Here is a 23,590-nt window from a genome sequence, read left to right as displayed (position 1 = left end):
TGTGTATATATATATATATATATATATATATATATATATATATATATGACAAAAACAAACAGCGTCACTCACGGGACTTCCAAAAGAAAAAGGAATGCTGGACACAACGGTGTAGTTCAACGTTTCAGTCTTGGTAGACTTTGATCAAGAACGTTCTTTGTTTTTGTCTAGATTTCAGGTTTCCATACCTCCGGATGGCACCAGGGCAAATAACTTTAATTACACTGTGGAGTGCCAGCTTATATTGACTTTGTATAATATATATATATATATATATATATATACACATACATACACACACACACACATATATATACACAGTCAGGTCCATAAATATTGGGACATTGACAGAATTTTCATATTTTGGCCTCTATTCACCACCGCAATGGCATTGAAATGAAACAAACAAGATGTGATTCAATTGCAGACTTTCAGATTTAATTTGAGGGTAATTACATCCAAATTAGGTGAACGGTGTAGGAATTACAACGGTTTGTATATGTGCCTCCCACTTTTTAAGGGGCCAAAAGTAATGGGACAAACTAAAGAATCCTAAACCTAACTTTCACTTTTTAATACTTTGTTGCAAATCCTTTGCAGGCAATTACAGCCTGAAGTCTGGAACGCATAGACATCACCAGACGCTGGGTTTCATCCCTGGTGATGCTCTGCCAGGCCTCTACTGCAAATGTCTTCAGTTCCTGCTTGTTCTTGGGGCATTTTCCCTTCAGTTTTATCTTCATCAAGTGAAATGCATGCTCAACCAGATTCAGGTCAGGGGATTGACTTGGCCATTGCATAACATTCCACTTTTTAGCCTTAAAAAACTCTTTGGTTGCTTTTGCAGTATGCTTCGGGTCATTGTCCACCTGCACTGTGAAGCGCCGTCCAATGAGTTCTGAAGCATTTGACTGAATATGAGCATATAATATTGCCCAAAACACTTCAGAATTCATTCTGCTGCTTTTGTCAGCAGTCACATCATCAATAAATACAAGGGAACCAGTTCCATTGGCAGCCATACATGCCCTCGCCATGACACTACCACCACCATGCTTCACTGATGAGGTGGTATGTTTTGGATCATGAGCAGTTCCTTTCCTTCTCCATACTCTTCTCTTCCCATCACTCTGGTTCAAGTTGATCTTTGTCTCATCTGTCCATAGGATGTTGTTCCAGAACTGTAATGGCTTTTTTAGATGTTGTTTGGCAAACTCTAATCTGGTCTTCCTGTTTTTGTGGCTCACCAATGGTTTGCATCTTGTGGTGAACCCTCTATATTCACTCTTGTGAAGTCTTCTCTTGATTGTTGACTTTGACACATATACATCTACCTCCTGGAGAGTGTTCTTGATTTGGCCAACTGTTGTAAAGGGGTTTTTCTTCACCAGGGAAATAATTCTTCTGTCATCCACCACAGTTGTTTTCCGTGGTCTTCCGGGTCTTTTGGTGTTGCTGAGCTCTCCGATGCGTTCTTTCTTTTTAAGAATGTTCCAAACAGTTGATTTGGCCACACCTAAGGTTTTTGCTATCTCTCTGATGGGTTTGTTTTGATTTTTCAGCCTAATGATGGCTTGCTTCACTGATAGTGACAGCTCTTTGGATCTCATATTGAGAGTCGACAGCAACTGATTCTAAATGCAAATGTCACACCTAGAATCAACTCCAGACCTTTTACCTGCTTAATTGATAATGAAATAACGAGGGAATAGCCCACACCTGTCCATGAAATAGCTTTTGAGTTGATAGTCCCATTACTTCTGGCCCCTTAAAAAGTGGGAGGCACATATTGAAACTGTTGTAATTCCTACACCGTTCACCCGATTTGGATGCAATTACCCTCAAATTAAATCTGAAAATCTGCAGTTAAAGCACATCTTGTTTGTTTCATTTCAAAACCATTGTGGTGGTGAATAGAGGCCAAAATATGAAAATTCTGTCAATGTCCCAATATTTATGGACCTGACTGTGTATATATAGATATATAGGTATATATACACATATACACACACCAATTGCTTTGGTAGCCGAGAATGAGCTATTGCACTCCTAGGTGCAAGTACATCTCTAATGGCTCGAGCTATGCGCATGCCGCACTGTGTCTACGCAGATCTCATCCTGCCACACCACTCGCAGTGCCCTGGACGTCGCAGTCTAAATGACAGGCTGCAGGCCTTCTGGGGCATAACCGGGGACAGTTTCCCAAAATGAAGACGTGTCACCTCCGTTTTATCAGACTACTGAGCACAGTGCTAAAGGTCGACATGTGAGGTCGATGGGTACAAATGGTTGACAGGGTCAAAAGGTCGACATAAGAATGGTCGACACAAAAATTGCCGACATATAAATTTTTTAAATTATTATTATGGTTGGGCACTTGCCGGAGGGTTAGGCACTTACCCCGACGGTTAGGGTTAGGCACCAGGAGGGAGGGTTAGGCACTAGAAGTGACGGTTAGGGTCAGGCACCTACACCGACGGTTAGGTACCAGGAGGGAGGGTTAGGCACTTACCGGAGGGTTAGGCACGTACCCCAACGGTTAGGGTTAGGCACCAGGAGGGAGGGTTAGGCACTTACCGGAGGGTTAGGCACTAGAAGGGATGGTTAGGGTCAGGCACCTGCACCGATGGTTAGGTACCAGGAGGGAGGGTTAGGCACTTACTCCAATGGTTAGGCACCAGAAGGGAGGGTTAGGTACTTACTGGAGGGTTAGGCACTAGAAGGGACGGTTAGGGTCAGGCACCTACACCAATGGTTGGGGTTAGGCACCAGGATGGAGAGTTAGGCACCAAGGGGAGGGTTAGAGTTAGGGTGAAGATTAGGGTTAGAAAAGAAACAAACCAAGTGTCGACCATTTTCATGTCGACCTTTTGACCCTGTTGACCATTTGTACCCATTGACCTTTTGTCCCTGTTGACCTATTGACTGTCTAACATCTGGTGTCTATCTTAACATTGTCTACCTTTTTACTGTAGATCTTTCAATCCACATCCGCTGCGAAAAATGGTCACGATGTAGATCCGCTGAGGCGTCTTAGGACACAGCCCTCAGATCTAAGATGCTGGTAGTAGTGTTATACCGTCCTTCTATCAGACCCTCTGCTATCAGGCATGAAGGCTGAATTTAACTTTGCCTGTTCTTTAATTGGATAATCTTGGATAAAGTGGTTTCAAAAGACCCTATTGTGGATAATACTACAGTAGAAATTATGTATTTATTTTTTTGTACTGTTTAGGCATATATAAGCTATTCAATATTTTCTGCAGACTAACACAAATCTGTCTAGACTAAATGAGTGATTGCAAATTAAAATTTTATGCCTGGTTACAAAAAATAAGCAAGCATCACTGTATGTAATCACGCTTTAGATCTATCTCCTTCATTTGCGCACTGAGATATTTCAATGCGGCATCTGAATACGCATATGGAGGGTAATCGTAAATTGCCAGAGCTTTTGTTTATAACACCAACAGTATGATTTAGTGTACGTCAGTGATTCTCTTTTTAAAGCTTTCAAATGTCAATCTGCTGAGCCAACTTTACACGTGTGAATCCCCCACAAAAAGAGAAAAAAAAATCAAAAGCAAAATAATAATTTGTATAACGTAACGATCAGCCATCTGGTTTTGTCTTTGCACGAAGAAGTAGTTAATTACAGTTAGAAGACAGTTTTACTTTTCTTCCGATATTGACAGCTTTGAACACAGATGCGTACTTTCCGTAATTAAGTCAGTAAAGCTTCCTCCATGCAGATTTTTACTGGGGTCTTTGTCTTTACATCTGTTGAAATTCATGTTTGTTGGGGGATTTTTATTGCTCTTTTTCAGTATCCGTCTTACTATATTTTTAAGCACCTCCGACATGCTATGCTAATAAGTGATTGTAAGCTAATTATATTGAGAATTGTGATTGAGGGCTGATTCAGACACGGTCGCAAGCGCTGAGTGCTCGCAACCGGGTCGATGGTGGCCCGCAGCGCATGCACACGACGGAGCCGGCTCCATCGTGCGCATTCACGAGACCCGGCTAGCGACGGGCACTCCATCGCTCCGGGTCTCACGCCAAAGGGGGCGAGCTGTCGATGTTGAGTGACAGCTCGCCCCCTTTGGTGGGCGGGCCGGGGGGTGGCTGCCGAAATGGAGGCGTTCCCATGAGAACGCCTGCCGTTTGGGGGTCGGCCCCACTGACATCACAAGTGAGGTTAGTGGAGAGGTTCCGGCTCTGTTAGAGCCGAAAGCTCTCTGGGGCTTGTGATGGGCGAGACCCTACCACAAGGGTCTCGTTGCAAGCCCGATGGTCGCAATGGTCTTGACCATCGCGACCATCATGCTGGCCGCTCGCAATAGCTGTGGGTGGTCACCCACAGCTATGCGAGCGGCCAAGAGGCTGCTCCAAAAAAAAAAGCCTGGCCCTGATTCAGAGCGAGCGCTCTGTCAGAGTGAGCGGCTCTGAATCAGGCCCTTAGAGAGGACCAAGAGATTTTAATTTTTTTCGGAGGTTTGAGAGGGGGAAGGGGGATATCTAGTATGAGCACTGAACTAGGAGATTCATCTATCTACCTTCCTACACTAGTAGTTTTGATATGTCATTCCCTGGGGTCAGCACTGGAAACACCCTGCTGGGCACTTTAGGGGCGGTATTCAATTGTTTTGCCCCCTTAAGTGCCCAACAGGAGATATTCAATTGTTGCTCCAGTCGGATGCGATCAGCTGCCAGTGCACTATTGCAGCTCGCGGGCCCCAGGGGGGTGCAAGCTGAAGTGGGCAAAAAGTGACCTGTTTGGGCGCCCAAACAGCACTTTTCGCAATTGTGCTCAGCACTTTGGTCGGGGGTAGATGTTTTACGCAGCTAAACCCAACCACTGCAGGCATGATCAGCGAGAAAATCAGTAACAATTGAATAGCGGCGCGCGATCTCCCATCACTTTAGATGGGAGATCGGGCACGCTATAACAATTGAATACCTCCCTAGATGTGCAAAGTTTGCATGCTTCCATCCCGTATTCAGGGGGTGTAACAGTTTCCCACCAAGGGGTCGGTATATTTTGTGGACATTGACTATGTCAACATTTATCGTGTCCACACTGATGAAATGTCGGTATGCTTGGAATATCGAGAAAACATGGGTAATACTATAAACAAGCATCTGGATGAGTGATAGGCTTCAACGTAGTGGCATTGTACATTAACACATGTACAGCATGTTTCAACAAGAACAAATCTTTTTCTATTGCTCCAGAGATCCACCAGCATATCTTGTTGTACTTCAGTTACATTGACAACCTGGTTATTCTTTGGACGGGGATCCGACAAGTTTTCTTTGATGTAGTTGAAGGTACCGACAGAATGGGTAATCCAATAAAATTCACGTACAAGACCAGTTCCAGTGTAATCGAATTCCTGGATGTCGAAATAAGGTGCATATTTAAAACTGGATACGACAACGTTTTACAAACCCACAGACAGAAACTCCTTGCTTTAAATCAGCAGTTTGCACCCACCATAAATATGGTTTGCCATAGTCTCAGATGTAGAGAGCAACTTGAATAAGTCATCCAAAAATTCCCCTATACGTGAATACCCAATAGATCTCCAACAACAGCAAAAGCATAAGATTCTCAATATTTGTCAAGTACAACTTGTGGCCTCCAATAGAAAACAAAACAAAACAGGATAACTACATGTCAAGGGCCACCACTGCAGCTCGCTCCCGATGGGGGTCCCGGTTGTTGCTAAGCAATCAGGACACTGCAGCTTCCAGCAGCAAGGACCGCCGGTTGTTAAGCAACCAGGATGGAGGGTGAAGACGCCGGCTGCGGTTGCCAGGCGACCAGGGCACCCGGCGACCACAGGGACTGCCGGCAGTGTGTTAGATCAGTAACTACATGTAGCTGCTTCTACTTAGTAATTAGGGGTCTCCGGCATCTCATTGGTGGGTCTCTCTGTTATAAGGCAGTCAGGGCTACGCCTCTCTGGCCGGTTTAGCTTATGCCTAGTGTGAAAGACCCTGGACCTGTTCATGGTTGTGAAGAATCTCTGCCTGCCAGAATCTCTGCCTTGATCCTGCAAACCTTTTCCCTGATATTTCAGTCCTTGTCATTGCTGCAGCAGCTGCCAGCACCCCTGGAGCAGCGCCAACAGCCTATTGCCCTGCCGCTTATATCTTCTCAGGGCAGAGACATCAGTCTGCAGCTCAGCTACCCATACCACCTTAGTGTTGCAACATCTACCTGAAGCCTCGAAGCTCATTCCATCTCAGAGCAGCGACATCAGCCTGTGGCCAGCCGCTCATACCACCTCAGTGCTCCGACATCTACCCACGGCCCTGCTGTTCAGATTCCCTAAGCATAGCAATCCAGCCAGCTACCCAGCCACTTTGCTCCCCACCCTATTAGTGGCTCAGTCACTCTTGTGTTTATCTGAATTCACTATCCAGTCCAATCCCTAGCCGCACACATCTCCAGCGATACCGGAAGTAATGGGTAAGCCTCTACTGTTCCGAGCATAAGTCCAGGCGGCAACCTAAAGACTGTTGAGCGTACTCAGCTCTAAGGGAACGGGGAGCTGTTATTGGCACGAAGACCTCGCCAGTGTAACTCTAGATGTCTTACGCAATAGTAGTTCAGGGTGTCATAACATTATACCGCCCCAAAAAACAGCGGCTAGGGGTGAATTTTTTTGCCATGGATCTGCCTTCATTGACTACAGCACAAGTATTAGCCGGTCAGATTCAGACTTTTTCAGACGCTAAGGCCTGTATGTCTCAAAAGCAAAAATAGATCAAATGTAAGTGATATGTTGTATTCTCATAGTGTGCTACAAATACATTTACCACTGTCGAGACTCCCGTAGCACCCATGGCCAGTCCCTTAATCTGTCTATAAAAGATGTTACTAATTTGTAAAAAGAAACTAATTCAGAAATGAGACATGGTAGGACAATAAAAACTTCTGTAGATGGATGTTCACAACATTTCTGGGACACCAAATTTACTATTTAGAAAGCAGTCAAATGGGGAATATTTTAATTCAGAGACTTCGATTTCCACAGTCATTTTCCTCCTGTCATGTGAAAGTCTTGGAGTGAATTTGAAATGCGACTACTGTACTTGATCGAGGACTTCTTACTAACAAGCGTGTGTACAAGGAATTGATCCAAGTATCCAGTTAGATGCTGAAGTAAAGAGACAGACATGGATATAATTGTTCTAGTTTGGGCAGGTGTATATGCCTTTTATGTATCTTTGGAGCACAGTAGGAAACAGTAATAGGAGGAAACTGTATTTCTAAATATAGAAAGTAATGTAAAGGATGCTCTATAGTGTTCTTAGATTCTGAAAGTGTAACAACAAGGAACAGTGACCTAAAAGCTATTTATCTATTTCTATTTATCTTATACAAGTGAGAGCAGCGACAAAGTGGAAATGCACATGAGCTATTCTCCTATAAGGATATCACCTTGGTTGATGGCTTTTTTTTAAAGTTTTACCATTTACGGTTTCACCTCTGCGGGAATTTATAGTTGTAAAATTCAGTCGCGGATGCTATATACTTGAAAATTAACTTCAGTTATTTCTGATAACACCTCTTCTGTTATATTTGTTTGCCTTCATGATCTTTAATTTATAGAACCAGAAATCACATATTCTGAATATAAGTTTTCTAAAATGTACTTAAATTACAAGGTCGCATCTTTCAGCTTTAAAATTGGACCATAGTAGTGATTCATCATTTTAAAGATGAGAGATGTGCACAGTGCCAAAGCTTTTTACCTAACCCAAAGATTGAATAATTGAATTAAAGTCTGGTACAGGAGCATGATCGTTCATTGTGATAGACCCGATGTCCGAAGCAGTAAGGAGAGGCAGAAAGAGATGATCTATATATAATCTATAGTGGCGTATACCCTGTGCGGGTGTGAACAAAATGTATAGTATTTTTCCTGTTGTATGGTGTGCCAGTATGTGTCATGATCGGGACGTGGTCAATATCTCGACCACGGGGATTCCAGCGGTCAAAGTGCCGGCACCGGAATCCCGACACCTGTCAGAATCCTGGCGCTGGTATCCCAACCGCCAGAATCCCGTAGTTAAGTAGCGGGCTACAGGTAGGGTTAGTGTTAGGGTCTAGGGTTAGGCACTAGGGGCAGGTTTAGGAACTAGGGGGAAGGGTTAAGTTTAGCGTGCGGGGAGGGGTAGGTTAGGTTTAGCGTGCAGGGAGGGGTAGGTTAGGTTTAGAGTGCAGGGAGGGGGAAGTTAGGTCTAGACACTAGGGGGGAGGTTAGGTCTAGACACTAGGGGGGAGGTTAGGTCTAGGCACTAGGGGGGGGGAGGTTAGGTCTAGGCACTAGGGGGGGGAGGTTAGGTCTAGGCACTAGGGGGGGGAGGTTAGGTCTAGGCACTAGGGGGGAGGTTAGGTCTAGGCACTAGAGGGGGAGGTTACGTCTAGGCACTAGAGGGGGAGGTTACGTCTAGGCACTAGAGGGGGAGGTTACGTCTAGGCACTAGAGGGGGAGGTTAGGTCTAGGCACTAGGGGAGGGAGGGCTATTGGTAGGGAGAGGGTTAGGATACTGACTGACAAGTGTCGGTACCCTAACCCTTTCGGGATGCCAGCATCGGGATTCTGACTACAGAAGTCAGGACAGACCTATCAACCATATCACATTCATCTCTTCACTTAAAAAATCTCCCAACTTACTTTACATACAGATGTGTCCTCGCTCATCTTTGCTACTGATGTGGCAAACGCTCGCACGCATCACAACACTCGTCTTGCCGCGCACACCACAGTACGCACGCAGTGAGTACACAAGCTGCGTATGCCGTCGCAGTGGCTAATTTATGCAGGCCCATGCAACGGCGTTCAAACGGACAGGCATGCCCACATTTCTCCAACCACTCCCTTCACCACCCCCACACGCTGACCTGATGCCACTCACTCTGCGATGGCTTTGCATTTGCATAGGTGATCACAAAGCGATTGCAATAACTCTCGCGCACTGTGATGCATACGCATGCGTAGTACGCATCATCGACCGATCTGCGTACGTGGTTGCAATTGCGATCCGTAATGTATCAGGCCCCAAGTACATACATACTCAGCCCGATATTATTTTTCTATTTAGGGCCATATTCAATTTGGAGCGAAAAGTTCGTTATCGGCGATATTTTATCGCCGACAACGTCATTTCGCCATTTTCACTTATCCCCATATTCAATTTTAAAGAATTTTCGCAGGTGCGAAAAGTCTGTCAAAAAACGGGGATAAGTTTTCACCACTGCTTAGGTAGCGACAAAATGTGCAGAATTGGGGTTTTGGGGTGCAGAATTAAAAGTACCCTGCAGCCTTTGAAATGTCCCCTAAAAGTAATGTGTGTCAAAAAAATAAAAAAAAATTAGCATAGGACCCCCCAAAAAATTTGGTTTAGTTTTGGGGGGGAAAAAAAATGGAGGCCAAACTTAAAAGCTAGCAAAATACTCAGGGGGGTCCCCAAGTATGCAGCAGGTGTTTATTAGAATGCGGATGGTTGCAGCAGGTGGATTTTTGAAGAATTAAAAAAAAAAAAAAAATCACTTTAGGGACTTAAAAATATGCTTGCACCCATTTTCATGTACCCCAAATTTGATGGGACTAGTTATTTTTTCAAAAAAATAAAGCTAACTGCTATTCTTCACCACTTCCTCAAAGACGCATTTATGCACCTGCCGCGGCTGTTTAAAAACCCCAAATACCTTCAGCAGGCCAAATCAGGGGTACCCATAGTGATCCCCCATGTCAGACCATCTTTTGGGGGGTGACAGCATGATTTCCCCAAAAACTGACAGGACTTTTCGATACCTTTCCGCCGGGTCCCGTTTTCGCCTATTCCTAATTGAATACAGGGATAAGCGGGCATGCGCCCGATACTTTATCCCCTGCAAAAACAGCGATGATGGCGAAAAGTCTGAGGTCGGACTTTTCACCTCAAATTGAATATGGCCCTTAGTGTGTATTCTCTCTCTCCCCCGTACCCATTTCTTTCTGTATAAAGCTCACCAGTTTGCAATATCACTTATCCTCATGTATCAAATCCCTATTTCCCTATAGATTGTAAGCTTGCAACAGGGCCCCCTTACTGCTTGTCTGTTATTACCCAGTCTTGTTTTTATAATCGCTTTCTTTTTTGTTTTGTTTTTAAAAGCGCAACGGAATATACTGGCACTATATAAGTAACTGTTAATAAATAAATAAGCCTATATCAAAGAATAAAAAAAAACACATAATTCAATGATCTGGCCCCGATTACATGTCAGGCGATTGCTGTAACTGGCCTACAGTATGATTACAGAGAATCTGAACCAGCCAGAGGTGGGTCAAGAGAAAAATTTGTACTACCCCTCCCCAACAAGATTGAGATGCATTTTTTTATTTTTTAAATATAAATATAAATATAAATATATGGCCATACTCAATTTGGGAGCGAAAAGTCCGTGCTGGATTTTTCGCTCCACATCGCAGGTTTTCCGGGGATAAAGTATCGGGCGCATGCCCGCTTTATCCCCGTATTCAATTACAAATCAACGAAAACGGAAGACGGTGGAAAGGTAGGTATCACCAAAAAAGTGAATTTTCGGTAAATATTCTAGGGACCCCCCTAAAGATGTCTAGACATGAGGGATCACTAAGTCGGGGTTTCTAATAGCCACGGCAGGTGCATATTTGCGGCAATGAAGAAGGGGTGAGGAATAGCACTTAGATTTTTTTTTTTTAAATAACTATTGCTATTAAATTTGGGGTACATGAAAATGGGGTAAGTGTATTTTTAAGTCCCTAAAATAATTTTTTAAAATTCTGAAAAAATGCACCTGCCGCTGCTCCCGCAATGAAGAAAACACCTGCCGCATACTTGGGAACCCCTCTAAATTTAATTTGGCTATTTTAGAAGTGTGGGCCTGATTCAGACCCGCTCGCGAGCGCTGAGCGCTCGCAAGCGGGTCGATGGTGCCCTAATGCGCATGCGCACGACGGAGGGAGCTCCGTCGTTCGCATGTGCAAGACCCGCATAGCGACAGCTAAACTGTCGCTATGGGTCTCGCACCAAAGGGGGCGTGCTGTCGATGGTGAGTGACAGCACGCCCCCTTTGGTGGGCGTGCCGGGGGCGTTGCTGCCCAGATAGAGCCAAAAGCACTCCTGGGCTTGCGGCAGCGAGACCCTACCGCAGGGTCTCGTCGCAAGCCCGATGGTCGCGATGGTCTTGACCATCGCGGCCATCTTTTTGGCCGCTCGCATAAGCTGTGGGTGGTCACCCACAGCTATGCGAGCGGCCAGGAGGCCACTCCATTTTTAGGTAGGAGGGCCCTGATTCAGAGCGAGCGCTCTGGTCAGAGTGTCCGGCTCTGAATCAGGCCCTGTGTTCCCTATTTTTTTTTTTTACCCCCAAAATGAAAGTACATTTTTTGGGGTGTCCCGATTTTTTTTTTTTTTTTTTTTTACTTCTTTTGACACAGTTTATTTTTAAATGACACTCACAGGGGTGCAGGCTATTTTTTTTTTAAGCCTGCACCGATAAACCCCAATTCTGCACTTTTTTTCACCATGTAAAACATAGTGAAACTTATCCCCGTTTTTTCTCAAAGACTTTTCGCACCGGCAAAAAGTCTTTGAAATTGAATACAGGGGTAATTGAAACATGCGAAAATGGCGCTTCCGACTTTTCGCAGCCAAATTGAATATGGCCCATAGTTTATTGAAAGGTCCGAATGGTATCACAATGTATACAGACAACAGAAAGAAAATACATTTCAAAAAAGGATAAAAAAAAGACATCAGCAAACATAAAACTAAAATTAGTTGGTATGACACTCAGAGCTTAGAGTAAGAATCAATATTATGAAATAATAGCAATAACAACAACAATAAATAGATATAGGTTATAAAGAAGTTGACACGTCTATGGGCATAGTTATCTCGGAGTTTGATGAACATAAAAAGAAATAAACGATTAGAGAACAAAAATGAACAGAAAAAGGATCATGGTGCGGGGAAGTATGGTTAGACAGTACTTATCAAAAAGGGGGAAAACCATTAAACAGCATGGACAGGTTATACCAAGCAGTCATGTGTACAGTGGCCCTAAGAGGGTCCTTGGTCTGGGTAGAAAGGGTCGTAACATACGGGACCCAAATGGAGAAAAATGCCCCTTGCTCCCAGTCTATGGACATTTCTGTCCAGTCCATGGTGGACAGGTGAGTAAGCTGAGGTAACAAGAGGGTAAGACTAAGGACATCAGTGACAATTAATTGGGAGAGAATGTTTTTTTTTCTTTTCTTTTTAGCGGTTGAGGCCACCGAGATGCCATTTTTTTAAAGACCTCAAATCTTGGCAGCACTGAGTCTAGGGAAGAAACTATAAGTAAATTAGGAATGTAAAATGTTACAGAAAGACTAGATAGTTCCAAAGAATTCAAACATTAAGAAACAGTTTCTGCCTGATTTAACTTGCATTTGTTCTGTTAGTATACTGCTTTGGTTTTAAATGAGAGAATCCGTAAAAAAGTCATTTTACGGTCTCTTTACCCCAGAAATGTGTTATTGAGGAACTATACACTTTTGTATCTTTGAGAGTAATGCAGTTTAATACAGCATTTAAAAATATCGCTCAGTGAGTTTAAATAATATAAACTTTTTCCTATCGCTTACCTTTGCTCAAACTTCTAACCCCAAGCAACTTTTTAATACATTTAGATCGCTTCACCCCCATCGCAGGCCCGACCCACCAGCTACTATACCTGCCCAAGATTTCAAAGGAGAAGATTGATAAGATCTGAAATGAAATGGTAGGCCCTTCCTCAGCCAGCAACCCGCTCGATTCCTTCCCTGAACCTTCTCTTCATTAGATCCCACAAAAGAAAATGAAGTACAGTGTCCTTCCCAGAATTTTTTTCCAGCCGGGTGGCACCAAGAAGTAGCCGGGTGGGGGCCTTCGCAATAATAAAATGTTTTAAGTCCTGACCTTATAATGATTTAAACTTGGGACACTCTCCCTGGCTCCAATACGGCGCATCCCTGTACAACCTACTGCCTGGCACTCCCTCCCGCCCCAGTGCGCCACGTCCTGTCATCCAGAACCCTCACTAACGTGTCCTTATAGCCGGAGGACACAGATTCCAGACATACTGAGAGCCAGGGATGTATCTAAGGGTCCGATCGCCCCTGTCAAAGTAAGGGACTAGCGCCCCCTCCCACCATATTTTAGGAAAAACAAAAAAATTAGACAGCTGCTCCCTTTCCCATATATAAAAATCAAGATAGACAGATAGATAATAAAAAGAGGATGGTACTCACTCCCTAGTTGAATAACAGCATGAGCAGGTGCCTTCTGTGGGAGACCAGGTATGTAGCAGATGTAGTGCAGCAGCAGTCACAGGACTTCCAACACAGAAAGGTTATATACACATAAAGCGATTTCAACTTTTCAGTTTAATAACAGTCTGCCAATCATTTTGCTCTGCGGCCGCACTAATGACCCAGGGTCCCTCTCCCTTCAGCGGTAGCACACCACTTCGGATAACATCAGTAACGAAGATCCGATCCCAGACACACTGCTGGCCAGGGTGTACTCGCCCCTTCCTCCCTCCTAAATCTGGCTCTACCTGCCCTCCTTTATTATGAGACACTACTGTGGGCGCTTGTCACAGAGTCCAGACACCAGAGCTCTGCGCGGCTGTCCTGATTGACTGCAGAGACTCCGCTTGGATAGGCTGCAAAGAAGGGGACGGTCCCACTGGTGATAACGGGCTGGCAGCTCGGCATCACATCCGGGATTCGTGTCCGTAGCAACAAGGACACGTTGAGGGTGACCAGACGACATGGCACATTGGGGCGGGAGGGAGTGCTGGGCGGTGGGCTGTTTCTGCTGGGCGTTGCGTCTGAACAAAACAGCCTGGGGATAACACTGAAGTATCAACTCTGTTCTCATCTGCCTACTCTACTACCTCCCCTCCTGATCCTATACCCTCACAAATCAGTAGAACTCTGGGCCTGATTCAGAGCCGGACGCTCTGACCAGAGCGCTCGCTCTGAATCGGTGCCCTCCTACCTGAAAATGGAGCGGCCTCCTGGCCACTCGCATAGCTGTGGGTGACCATCGGGCTTGCGACGAGACCCTGCGGTAGGTTCTCGCTGCCTCAAGCCCAGGAGTGATTTTGGCTTTATCAGAGCCAAAATCACTCCCACTGACATCATTACTGATGTCAGTGGTGCCGGCTTCAGACGGTAGGCGTTCCCATGGGAACGCCTCCATCTGGCAGCCACGCCCCCGGCACGCCCACCAAAGGGGGCGTGCGGTCAGTCACCATCGACAACACGCCCCCTTATGGTGCGAGACCCGAGCGACGTATTCCTCATCGCTCGCCGGGTCTCGCGCAGTGGGGCAACATCGACCCGCTTGCAAGCGTCCTTTGCTTGCGAGCGGGTCTGAATGGCCCCCTCTGTCTCCTGTGCTCAACCTAACTCGTAAAATCTGTAAGCGCTCTCTCTACTGGTACCTTTCCATCATTGGATGATGCGCCAAAATTACTGCCAAATTACTGCCTTGCCCTGGGTGACAAAAATCCTAGTATCGGCCCTTACCAGCCTCACACACTTTCTTTATGCGCAAAACTTATTGGACCCACTTCAGTTTGGTTTTCATTCCCAACACTCCACAGAGGGCCTGACTCATTGCAACTTCATTGCACGCTATGAGTGCTCAGGTTGCGTATGGCATCACAGTGGATAATTTATGCACGCCCCTGCAACGGCGTTCAAACGCCATGTCACGCCTGCATTTCCCCGATCACCCCCCCCCTCCCCCATCACCACCCACAAACTGCACTTCCTGTCAATCACTCTGCGATGGGTCTTTGTAGGCACTGCGATCACTGTCTCGATCGCTGTGGCTGGTTCGCGCAGGCACTCTGCGTTGCATACGCAGAACGCAACTATTGGCCGATTACGTGCGTAATTGCAGTTGCGATCGGTAATGAATCAGGCCCGGGGACTCTACTGACTAAGGTTGTGAATGATTTGATTACTGCTAAGTCTAAAGGTCATTACACCTAATTATCCTGGATATCTCTGCTGCATTTACATTGTTGATCTCATACAAAACACTATAGTGCCTAGGTCTTCAGGATACAGTCCGACCCTGGTTCTCGTCCTACTTATCAAATCGGTCCCTCAGTGTATGTTTCTATGGATCCTCCTCATCTTTACTACCTCAATCAGTTGGAGTACCACAAGGATCAATCTTGGGTCCTATGCTTTTGGCAATCTATACCACGAATCTTGGCAAACTAATCAGCTCTTTCAGATTTCAGTATCATCTGTATGTGGATGATCCTAAAATCGACCTATCCTTTCCTGATTTCTCACCATCCATGTTGGCCCACGTTACTAAATGTCTCTCTGCCATTTCATCATGGATTTCTCGGCACCTCAAACGTAATCTTTCCAAAACAGAATTAATCATATTTCCACCGCATATAGTAGTTACCAGTACTTAAAGTGGAACTCACCCCTCTATATGCCCTAACCCCCCATGGGTGCCGCTCCCCTAGCTAGATGACACACCCCTAACCCCTCCCACAGTTGAGTGGGTGGTTTTGTTGATGGAGCGGGGTTCTGTGGAGAAGGGTAGGATACTCCCTCCTCTTAGAGCCTGGAGGGGCTGTTGCAAGCCACTAGGGTGGCAACAGAAATCTTGGTGACTGATACTCTCTTTTTGGGGCCCCCCATCCCTCTGCACTAGGTACTGGCCAGTCAGTTTGAAAATCTTTTCTTACCTATATGGTGGTTTCTTTGCAAAGGGGAACCTCTGAAGAATTTGAGCCTCACTGGGCAGTGTCTTCAGCCGGTATTCACTCTTCATATAGGAATCAAATTGTCTCGAAAATGTCTGTTTATGTAGAAATATAACCAATGTCATCATCATAACTGAGGATTAACCAGAAAATATATAGTAACGGACGTTTTCATGTAGGACAAAATGTGAATTTCTCTTATCAAACTATTTCTGTGTCTCTCCAGGCCCCCCTCTGTTACTCCAGGACCCCCTATGTCTTTCCATCCCCAGGTCCCGTTTCTCTCCAGGCCTCCTACATCTCCACAGGCCTGCTGCATTATCCAGGCCCAGGTCCCCTGTGTATCTCAGCCCCATTCCCCAGGGTGTCTCTCAGCTCCATTCCCCGGGCCCCAGGGTGTCTCTCAGCCCCATTCCCCGGGCCCCAGGGTGTCTCTCAGCCCCATTCCCCGGGCCCCAGGGTGTCTCTCAGCCCCATTCCCCGGGCCCCAGGGTGTCTCTCAGCCCCATTCCCCGGGCCCCAGGGTGTCTCTCAGCTCCTTTCCCCCGGCCCCAGGGTGTCTCTCAGCTCCATGCCCCCGATCCCAGGGTGTGTCTCAGCTCCATTCCCCCGGCCCCAGGGTGTCTCTCAGCTCCATTCCCTAGCCCCATTGTTTCTCTCAGCCCCATTCCCCAGACCCATTGTTTTTCTCAGCCCCATTCCTAGACCCTGGGTGTCCCATAGCCCCATTCCCAGCCCCTGGGTGTCTCTTAGCCCCATTCCCAAGCCTGTATCTCAGTACCATGCCCCAAGTGTGTCTATCAGCCCCCTCGCCTCAGCCCTTGTGTGTCTTAGCCAAAATTCCTCCCTCCCTCCCCGTTCCCCAACGCTTACCTGCTGCTCCTCTTTGCTTCTCTTGCAGCTTGATCGGGGGCCTGTGTTTGGCTGTCCGCTGCTTTGCCCGACCTGTCACCGTGCAGGCTGTTGTTGTGAGGGAAGGCTGACCGCTGGCCACCCTAAGGACCAGCCCAGCAGGAACCATCCTGGCAGCCCAATCCTCCCATGGCGGCGCTGGTGAGCAGCACGCAGCGGGTCAGTCAGAGGGGGAAGACTACCACCAGCCCCAGTGCTTGCCTTCATCACTTAATCACGCAGCGCAGCTGCGTAGTAGCAGTTCCAGCTGCCTGTACTTGATGTGTGGCTGACAGGGCCGGCTCTAGTTAAGTTCCAGCGCCAGGGTTCCGGCAGTAGGAAAGTCCCGCCCTCCACTCTGACGGTTGTTGTGGGTAATGTCAGCAAAGGGGAAGGCGCAGTGAGGGAAGGGGTGGGAGCAACATGGGACGGCGCAGGGTACTTAGACACCTAGGTGGCTGACTAGGTAGGCGGGCCAGTCAGGACAGGTGGGCGGGCTTAGGTGGGCTTTCCAGAGCTAAAGTGCAGTATTTTGTCTTCAAACAGCCGCAGCTGCCAGCACTTTTTTCTGAGGCCAGGCTGAGATGGAACGCAGTTCCGCCCCACTTTAACCCCTAGTAGTTACCTACCTGATATCTCAATCATTCTTGATAACACAACAATCAACCCAACCCCGTCACGCTTGCTGCCTAGGTATCATCCCCGAATCAGGACTGTCCTTTTTTCCCCACAATCAATCTGTCTGTTTGAATGCTGTTTCCAAATCCCGTTACATACATCTAAAAAATATATCCAAAATACGCCCATATCTTACACAGGGAGGCAATTGTCTTATCCCGGCATGGGTGAAATGCCGGGCATCTAGATGTAGACGCCCGCATTTCCCCGATGCCGATCGTAGTGATGCCGGGCTCCGCGAGCGGACAGCCACGGGGGGGGGGGGGAGAGTTAGGTTTAGGTCTCCCGGGGGGGAACTTAGGGTTAGGCACCCCCCCGGGAGGGTTAGGCTAGGGGGAGGGAGGGTTAGGCACCCCCCCGGGGGACTTAGGTTTAGGCAGCGGGGAAGGGGTTAGGCACTTGGAGGGGAAGTTAGGGTTAGGCACCCCTAAGGAGGGTTAGATTAGTGGATACTTACCTATCCACGATCGGGATTTCCAGCGCTGTTGGGCTTCCGCTGCGTCTCACTCTGCTCCTGTCGGGCTGCCGCTTACGGGAATCGAACCGCTGGCCGTATTTCATACCAATTCCCTTACACAAGACATTGCAAAAACCCTAATTAATGCACTCATCTCCCGCATTGATTTTTGCGATAGTCTCCTTACTGGAATCGGTATGAAATCCCGGCAGCGGTAGGCCGACAGAGGAGGAAATCCCGATTGTCGCCAGGTAAGTCTAAACTAACCTAATTCCCTCCCCTAACCCTCCTCTAGGGTGCCTAACCCTAACCTCCCCCCTGTGCCTAAACCTAACCCCCCCTTCCCCGCCGCCTAAATCTAAGTCCCCCGGGGGGGTGCCTAACCCTAACCCTCCCTCCCCTAGCCTAACCCTAACCTCCCAGTTTTGTTTCAATATGGTTTTGTTCCCAAAAGTAAAGCGCAATGAAATATACAGGAGCTATATAAGTAACTATTAAATAATATAAGTACACAATAATAGGAAACTATGTAGACTGTTCCAACTGGTATAAACGCAATTTAACTACCATTGCTCCTATTCTACTCCGATCAGCAATGACCTAATGAATTAAAAAAAGGCACATCGGGATGCAGTCAGGAAGCCGACGGTCAAAATGCTGACCGCCGGCTTCCAGGCTGTCAAATCCCGGCAGGGTACTAATGACAGGCGTCGGAATACCCAACCCCCGTCACACCGAATGAAGGTAAGCCGGGCTTGGACAGCCGCTGGGGGTGGGGAGAGGGTTAGGTTTTAGGGCTCCCGGGGGGGACTTAGGGTTAGCCCCCCCCCGTTAGGGTTAGGCACCCCCCCGGGAGACTTAGGTTTAGGCTGCGGGGACGTGGGGGGTTAGGTTTAGGCACTTAGGGGGCGTAGGCACTAGTGGGGGGAGGTTACGGTTAGGCACCCCTAAAGGAGGGTTGGGAGGGTAGGATTAGGGTTACTTACCTCAATCTGCTGTCGGGATCTTCACCCCTGCCAGACTCCCACATTCGGGATTTGAACCATGCGGCCGGTGGTATAACATACTGAAGCCGGCACATCAATATAAGCGACTGATCATAATTTAAGTAACCCAAACGGCCAAGGTGCAGTGACAAGTCCTGTTTGGTGGTGTCATGCACCTCAGATTGGATTACGAGAACCTAGATTTGTTGGGAAGTACCTAGATTCACACAGCAAGATCATCATTTATAGAGGAGATGTTTACCTAGGACCCAGTGTGGGCTTGGCAACTACTTACAGGGTATGGAGAGGGCGCACAAGCACGCCTAAATTGGGGAGATTGCATCACTTTCAAAGATATTTAATACTGTGTGAAGGGACATATGGTGATACTCCCTCTGCAACTGGACTTGAACTATGCACTAGCTCAGGGGGTCATTCAGACCCGCTCGCGAGCGCAGGTCGATGTTACCCCACTGCGCATGCGCATGACAGAGGGAGCTCCATAGTGCGCATGCGCGAGACCCGGCTAGCGACGGGGTAGCCGTCGCTCCAGGTCTCGCACCAAAGGGGGCGTGCTGTCGATGTTGATTGACAGCACGCCCCCTTTGGTGGGCGTGCCGGGGGCATGGCTGCCAGACGGAGGTCACCCACAGCTATGCGAGCGTCCAGGAGGACGCTCCATTTTCATGTAGGAGGGCCCTGATTCAGAGCGTCCGGCTCTGAATCAGGCCCTCAGTGCTGAAGGTCTTATAATGTACCTTCATTGGGAGGTATTTGGCATGAAAGCCCATTTCTATGTGCACTTTTCCCAAAGTAAAATACAGCTGGTTCTAGTTTCCCGGGTGGAGGTGGCTGGGGGCAGAGCGGCTCTCATTCCCAGTCAACTGCACACCATAATCTGGTTTCTTCACACAAATTGAATTTATAAGTAGATTACAAATCAGAGAAAAAAAAAAAATCAATATCAATAGGACGCATGAAAAGCTTTTCCAGTGCACTTCGTGAGCTAGATCAGTGATTGATAAGTTCATGTCTTCTTATTTACACAACTTTTAAGACTTTAAGCTGTCGACCAATAACTGAAGGATGGAGGTCAGCTAATAGCATGTTGTATATTGGTTACCGCGTAAGCTGTAAAGTACCCAGTCTCCCAGACCATGAGAAAAATTGCAGCTTACAGTATGTATGGGAGTAGATGAGAAATGATAAATATAGGCTATGAGGCAGCAGGCAGATGTAGTATGTGGAGTGATCCATATACAACAAGTTAGTATTCATCAATTGTCAGGACTAGCACAGCTGTGCACCCTCTATGCACCTAGTGAATGGCACTGATAAACACGGGATGCACTGCTTAATGCAATCACCTGTCTATATTATGGGACATTGCATCAATTCACAGATGCCGGCCCATAAACTCATCTCGCTAGGTGTCTGTTGCCAGGCACAAGAATGGCAGATACAGGCCATAGCCAGGCACAAGATGGAGTTGGGTCTTACGTGCTAAGGCCCTGATTCAGAGCCGTTTGCAAAAAGCGAGCACTCACTCTGAATCAGGGCGGCCGTTTTTTTTTTTTTTAATCTGGCCTCCTGGCCACTCGAATAGCTGTGGGTGACCACCCACAGCCTTTGCGAGCGGCCAGGTGATGGTCGCGACCAACGGGCTTGCGACGAGACCCTTGTGGTAGGGTCTCGTTCCCGCAAGCCCCAGTGAGCTTCCTGCTCTAATAGAGCAGGAAGCTCACTACTGACATCACTGGTGATGTCAGTAGGGCCGCCCACAAATGGCAGGCGTTCCTTCGGGAACGCCTCCGTTTGTCCAGCCACCCTCCTCCCTGCCTACAAAACGGGCGAGCTGTCAATCAACATCGACAGCCACCCCGTTTGTAGCGAGCCCCGGAGCGAGTGAATTTCTCACTCGCTCTGGAGCTTGCGCACGCGCAGTGCCCCACCATCGACCCGCTTGCGAGCGGGTCTGAATCAGGCCCTAAGTACACAGATAATGCACAAGTATGCCTACATTTTCTATGGAAATTATAATTAGATTATAAAGCCTTTTCATTGCTGTGCTGAGTCACATGGAGATTTTCTCCCTGCAATAAACTTTCATTTTCCTCCAGCTCAGACCTGATGGTCTTTGAACTATTATTTTAATGGGATACACTTGAAGCACATTTCTATACGTGTATTTTTTTGCAATCCAATAGACAGCTTAACAACATAACTAGCCAGTCTTAAAATAAAATAAAAAATCGCTCCAAAATAGTTTTTTTTTATTTTTTAGGATTGAATTAGGACAACACGATTTTATAAAAAACTAAAAAAATATATATTTTGTTTTTAAACACTTAACATCGATTTTTACTATATTGGTCAGCGATTAATCGGGCAGTTGGAGTTTGGAACATTGCAACACTGATTTTCCCAGCAGCTGCTCCTCTGGTACACAATGGGGGCTGGGGGGGGGGGGGGGGAAGAGGTTAACTTACATTTCCCCAGTGTCTGCTTTTCTCTGTAGCCGCCTGGTTGAGGGTCCTGCCACGCTGACCTATCAGCAGTGTTCGGCAGCATGGTAGTCACTGGGGGAGGGTGCAGGGATGCATTGGGGCCGGGAGGTCCCTCTGCTAGTGGAGGATACTGAAAGATTATCTTCCGGAAGCCGGCTACTGAGCGTTACTGACAGGTCGCATTATTTGTTGGTCAACGTGCTGCCTGGTGTGGTCAACGATCCAACCATGCCAGGCCAGTGGTTAAAACACACAACAGTGCCACATGTAATAAACACAGCCCAGGGGTGCCCCTCATTTATTAATCATTTTAGCCATAACTGCGTCTGATCTGAGCTGTATTTTACAAACAAAAATTAATTATAATAGTTAATAAACGAGGGGCCCACAAAGTGGTGGAAGTTTGACAGCGCATCTCCCGAAAGTCTTCTAGTGAGATAGTAAATCACTGTAACGGGGATAAGGGTGGAATTATTAGGCACAACGGTGTAAAAGCAACAACTATAAATGATGTCCTCAATATCTGCTCAGTAGTATAGTCACATTCTCAAATGAAAGCCCCGCACACACTGGACGATATTTATGAACGATATCAATATCTTTCAATGATGTATCGTTCAATTTGTCCAGTGTGTATGCACTTACCGACGAACGATGCGCGCTCCCGCGGGTCTTTAATGATATCCCCAGTCGTCTGTACATGCAGTCCAATCTGGGGATATCGTTAACGATGCCATGCTGCCAAATGCAACATGTCCCCTCCCCCCGCCGTCGTTCGTCATTGCTGGCATCGCCAAGTGTGTATGCACTTGCCGATGCCGGCACCAATGGGGGGTCCGCCGCATCCGACATCGCTTTCTACACACATTGTCTAGTGCAGGGGTTCCCAACCACGGTCTTCAAGGCACACTAACAGTCCAGGTTTTAAGAATAACCATAGTTAAGCACAGGTGACTTAATTAGTACCTTATTTTGATTTAACCATCTGTGCTTAAGCATGGATATCACTAAAACCAGGACTGTTAGTGTGCCTTGAGGACCGAGGTTGGGAATAACTGAGCTACATCCTAATCACATGGAAGTAATGTTGCAATTAATATTGATAATCAAAAAGGGGTACGTTTCAAAATAGCTCAACTGTACCAGTGCGGAGCTCATATAATTTCCTTTTATTTACATAGTAATTAATACAGTAGGTAAAACAAAAAATCAATAGGATGAACATTTTTTTTCCAGGTGCTTCATGGATGCCACACTCTGCTCACCTGGATCAGCTTACCTTATTCATATGGCATGCTGGTGTGCCCTGTTGTTCTCTGTGCATGCCATGCCTACTGGATCACCCTGTACATGTCACTCCCTGCATTGCCTTTGTTTGTAGTTTGACTGTGTGACTAAGCCCAGCTCAGCAAGTCTTGACTCTCATCATGTGACCGCATCTCCTCCAATCTGAATGCTTCTTTACATCCACTGTGACCTGCAGCTCCTATTTATGCGCTCCCTGTGCACTAGCTCCCTGCCAGATCAACAAGTCACATTGCTGATGCTAATCTGCAGGCTCCACCTGAGATTCCTGTTTTAGTACTGCTGGGATTACTTTCTGCAATCTGCAGCTACTCTGTGCTTCCAAGTATCAGTACTGCTGTAACCGTTTGCTCACCAAGTTACAGGGATACCCAGTGACTCCTGTGTTCCTACATTGTTAGGGATTCCATTCTACAGGTCTGCTCCTGTGCCTGCATCTTACTGCTCCTGTGAGTCTCACTCCTAATTGAGCTTTCCACCTGTGGAGCTTTAGCTAATCCAAACACCAAGGTGCGACAGTCTGCTGCCTCCTAGACCTGTAGTGTGTCTCAAGATGGGTACACTCTTAATGATGTGTGTACCCAGCGATGCGACAGATGACCGTGCAGGTGACGGGCAAACATATCGGGTGGCCGGCACACATTACACGATCCAGTGCCCGGCCGATATGTCAGCACCAGCCGCATCCCACTGTATGGGGTCGTCGGTCGCATTGACAGATTGAGCTGCATGTAGGGCAGACCTGACTATGCGACTGGCGACCAAATGGGAGCGCGCATGGGTCAACATAGAGCATACACATTAGTATATTGTGTACCCAGCAATACCAGCCCCAGCCGGGTTAACTCAGCTTCCAGCTCCGACGTGCTCTGCAGCACTACTGCTCCCAGCAATACCAGTCCCAGCCTGGTTAACTCAGCTTCCAGCTCCGACCTGCTCTGCAGCA

The 23,590-nt window shown here is 47.1% G+C and overlaps 1 long non-coding RNA gene across 2 annotated transcripts in view; it reads right to left on the bottom strand.

Moving 5' to 3' along the window:
- Positions 1 to 22,782, bottom strand: part of LOC148502767 (uncharacterized) — a 45,821-nt gene extending 23,039 nt beyond the window's left edge. For both annotated transcript variants that reach the window (XR_015869976.1, XR_015869975.1), the window contains exon 1: positions 22,619 to 22,782. This is a non-coding gene — a long non-coding RNA (uncharacterized LOC148502767). The remainder of the gene's footprint in view (positions 1 to 22,618) is intronic.
- Positions 22,783 to 23,590: the final 808 nt, after the last annotated feature.

Source organism: Taudactylus pleione, unplaced genomic scaffold (assembly GCF_031769625.1).
Source record: "Taudactylus pleione unplaced genomic scaffold, aTauple2 ptg000484l, whole genome shotgun sequence".
Classification (NCBI taxonomy): Eukaryota; Metazoa; Chordata; class Amphibia; order Anura; family Myobatrachidae; genus Taudactylus; species Taudactylus pleione.
Note: the sequence above shows the minus strand (reverse complement) of the source record. Positions and strands in the feature narration are given on the sequence as shown.